This window comes from Mus pahari, chromosome 16 (genome assembly GCF_900095145.1).
Source record: "Mus pahari chromosome 16, PAHARI_EIJ_v1.1, whole genome shotgun sequence".
Lineage (NCBI taxonomy): Eukaryota > Metazoa > Chordata > Mammalia > Rodentia > Muridae > Mus > Mus pahari.
In genome coordinates, this window is record NC_034605.1 from 30,695,964 (window position 1) to 30,700,716 (window position 4,753).

Below are 4,753 nucleotides of genomic sequence, written 5' to 3' on the forward strand. Positions count from 1 at the left end.
AGACCTGACTGAGAACTTAATTTAGAGAAGGTTTATAAGGGTCGTGCTGTAAAGTTCGAACCAGTTCCGTGTGGATTTGAGCAGAGACCTCGGTAGATGACTTTTCCTTAGGAAAGCGTCTTATGAAGCGTTTCCATAGGGGTTTCGGGGCTTGGAGAGAATGGGTTTATTTCTGTGAAATAAATGGGTGTCTTCCAGCTTTCTGGCTGCAGTTTCCTTTCTGAAGTTCCTGATTCTGTAACCTCACTAATTTTGATACTGAATACATATGACATGGGTCTCCATCTATGGAGTGAGTATAAAAATATTAGGAATAAAGTGCACAAACAAGGCCAGCTAAACAGGTATAGGAAAAGACAAGCTGATGAGTAGCTGTAATCTCCACTTCCCCAAATCATGTGGACATCAAAAAATAAAAAGGCAGGACCACACAGAAGGATGAGAGACTGAAATCACCATGCCAACATTTTATGTTTTTTTTTTTTAACTGCAAATTCTTTGTTTCCTTATTTTTTGTTTCTTTAAATTTATTTTTATTATTTTTAAATGTGTGTGTGTGTGTGTGTTTGTGTGTGTGTGTGTGTGTGTGTGTGTGTGTGTGTGTGTGTGTGTGTGTGNGTGTGTGTGTGTGTGTGTGTGTGTGTGTGTGTGTGTGTGTGTGTGTGTGTGTGTGTGTGTGTGTGAGAGAGAGAGAGAGAGAGAGAGAGAGATAGGACTGTGGAAGGCAGGGGTATTGGATCCCTGGGTGCTAGTTATAGGCAGTTGTAAATGTCCTGGAATAGATGACATAAACTTAACTTGGATCCTCTGCAAGAGCTTTCTGTATGCAGTCTTAACCAACAAGCCATCCCTTCAGCCCCTTTGCTTGTTTATCACGGGAGCTTCCTGTCATTAGCCTCGCAACAATGCCACCTGTCCTCACCATGTGCCTGACATAAACATACATCTGAAAATACCACATAAAGGCAGAATAGTGGAATAAACTGAATTTTGCAAAATCTTTAACCCATTTCTGGAATAGCCTGCATCTTCCTTTTCTTCCCCTGGGCCAAAACTCATGAACAATTACCCCTTATATTAAAATGTCTTCATAAAAAAATCCAACGTTTCAGTGATAAGATTTTTGTGATCCCTTAGAAAACTTTTACCTGATCTTGAGTGTGGACTTTTACATTGATAGGTGTTCTCTCTCTTCTGTAATTTATCTCCTTTTGAATGCTTCTTGGATGGTGTCAAGGACCTAGAAATATTGGCCAATGCTCTCCACATACTCTGTCTTTGGAACCTTCCCATCCTTCACATGACATTCAGAGCCATAACCCCAAACATAGCATGCAGGGCACATGTCCCTTCAGATACATAGTAAGTTGTGTGTAACAAAAGCATTCTCAACTAAAAGCCCTCGTAGAATGCAACTGAATAAGCAAATAAAAGGAAAATTATATGCATTTTATAGAATCTTAACAAGGTCAAAAAGAGAACTCTAGGGTCTTCCCAAGATAGACAGTAGCCAATCGCCTCCAAAGGACTATTTTAAGAACTGCTCGAGACATAAGGTGAAACTAACATATGCCAAGTACTATAAAAAAAAAATTTAAGTCCAGAATCATAATACCATGTGAAATATAATTTCAGCAATAGAATTAAATGAATATACTAGGCCTCAGAGTGAGTATCATAGTTCTGAAAACTGTAATGTAATACATATTTTTATGTATTTTATATAAAATATATATCATATGCCACAAACTTATTTATATATAAATGTATATTTAAATACATTATTTATTCATATGTATTTTATTATTTATATTTATATTTTATTGTATTAAAATATATGAACTATATTATATGTATATAGACATATATGTGCATTCACATGTAAATTAGGGAATAGTAAGATGGCTTCGTGGGCAAAGTGTTTGCTGCAAAATCCTGGGGACCTCACCTGGATTGCTAAAACCCATGTGCAGGTGGAAGGAGAGAACAAATACTATCAAATTAATCTCTGAACTCCCCAAGTGCACCCTTCACAATCAAATGTCCCCCTTAGGCTTGTGTATTTCAGCACTTGATCCCCACTAGGTGGTGCTGTCTGACAAGGCTTAGGAGACTGTTCGGTCTGAATTTAAAGCCTTGCTTTATGTCTGTTTTCCATGCAAGAGATGACTGTGAGCATTCACTTCTGTATTTGCCAGGCACTGGCATAGCCTCACATGAGACAGCTATATCAGGGTCCTTTCAGCAAAATCTTGCTGGCATATGCAATAGTGCCTGTGTTTGGTGGCTGATTATGGGATGGACCCCTGGGTGGGGCAGTCTCTGTATAGTCCATCCTTTCGTCTTAGCTCCAAACTTTGTCTCTGTAACTCCCTTCATGGGTATTTTGTTCCCTATTCTAAGGAGGAATGAAGTATCCACACGTTGGTCTTCTTGAAAATTGTATTTTAAGTATTCTAAGTTTCTGGGCTAATATCCACTTATCAGTGAGTGCATATCAAGTGACTTCTTTTGTGATTGGGTTACCTCACTCTGGATGATATCCTCCAGATACATTCATTTGCCCAAGAATTTCATAAATTCATTGTTTTTAATAGCTGAGTAGTACTCCATTGTGTAAATGTACATTTTCTGTATCCATTCCTTTGTTGAGGGACATCAGGGTTCTTTCCAGCTTCTGGCTATTATAAATAAGACTTCTATGAACATAGTACAGCATGTGTTCTTATTACCAGTTGGAACATCTTCTGGATATATGCCCAGGAGAGGTATTGCTGGATCCTCTGGTAGTACTATGCTCAATTTTCTGAGGAACTGCCAAACTGATTTCCAGAGTGGTTGCTCAAGCTTGCAATCCCACCAGCAATGGAGGAGTGTTCCTCTTTCTCCACATCCTTGCCAGCATCTGCAGTCACCTGAATTTTTGATCTTAGTCATTCTGACTGGTGTGAGGTGGAATCTCTCTGCTTCGTGCATCCAGCTTCCTGCCCCTGCAGCTGTGCCTGTGGCTTACTGCCATGTCTTTCCAACATGAAAAACTTGCTAAAACTGTAGGCTCAAATACATTATTTCTTCTATAAAGTTCCTTGGTCATGGTATTTTGTCACAGCAACAGAAAGGTAACAGACAAAATAATAATGTATAAAAATGTAAAATAATATTAAATTATTTATTGGTCATTTGGTAATCTTCTATGGAAATGTGTTTATTCACATCCTTCATACATTTCAAATTTATTTGTTATGTAGTTGTAATAGGTTTCATATATATATGTACTTACATATATATGACATAATTGATTATACTTTTATATTATAAATATGCATATATGAATTTTATATCTATATACACACATGTGCATGAATCATACTTGCATAATTATACACATGTAATATATATAGCTGATATATGTTTGCATATATGGTCATATAATTCAGATTCATATATGTATTTAGTTTTAAGATTTCTGATAAATAACTTAAAATTACTTTTTTTTTAGAGATAGAAATAAATTCTATTTTTGGACCTGTATCATTATACAGTTTTTCTATTTCTGTTCTGTTCTCTGTCTCTGTTCTTGATGGCCCTCCTTCTCATGCAAAGTAGTCTTCTTTTCTGCTTCCATGGCAGATTCTCTATTGCCCTCTCTTTTTTCCACTTTCCTTTATACTTCATCTCCTCCACACAAAGTGCCTTCCTTCGAAGTCCATACATCCATCATACTACACACGAAGGAAAAATGGCAGAAGGCATCAAGCAGCTGACAGTAACCCACAAGCAAAGGAAACAATCAACCTGATCTTTATTATATTTGAAATGGGGGATCAAAGTGTTTATAACATAGGATTGTAATTTATTTGTCTTACGATTTATATCATTTTCAATTTTTTTTTCAGTTTTTATGTAGTTAGTTACTGTCTCATTGCTGTGTAAACAGGAAGCAACAGCTTAAGAAACAGGGGTTATTTTGGCTAGCACTTTGAGCATCCAGTCCATCATGATGGGAATGCTATGGGCCAGGACGGTCAGGCAGTTATGCACACTGCATCCGGATCTAGATTGCAGAGTGAGACAAGGTCTGTGCTCCACTGGCTTCTTCTCATGCATTCAGTTAGGGACATCAAGTGACAGTGTCAACCCAAATTTAGGGTGACTCTTCCCTCCTTATTTAGTCCTCTCTAAATACATGCCTATAAGTATACCCAGAATTTGGTTCCCTAGATGAGACATAATTCCACCAAGTTGATAATCAAGATTGACCATAACCAATTCAAGCTTCTGCCTCTGTAATCAACTCTTTTTGTATTTAGGTGGCATTTATGATCTTCTTGAACTTCATTGTCCTTAAGTGATGATCAGTAAGATATCCTCTATATTAGGGTGTAATAAAGCTAAGGAAGTTTGGTAACATTTTTTTTCAATTTTTATTAGGTATTTACTTCATTTACATTTCAGATGCCATCCCCAAAGTCCATTATACCCTCCCCCCTGCTCCCCTACCCACCCACTCACCCTTCTTGGCCCTGATGTTCCCCTGTACTGGGGCATATAAGGTTTGCAAGACCAAGGGGCCTCTCTTCCCAATGATGGTTGACTAGACCATATACAGCTAGAGACATGAGCTCTGGGGGTACTGGTTAGTTCATATTGTTGTTTCACCTATAGGGTTGCAGACCCCTTCAGCTCCTTGGGTACTTTCTCTAGCTCCTGTATTGGGGGCCCTGTGTTCCATCCAATAGCTGACTGTGAGCAT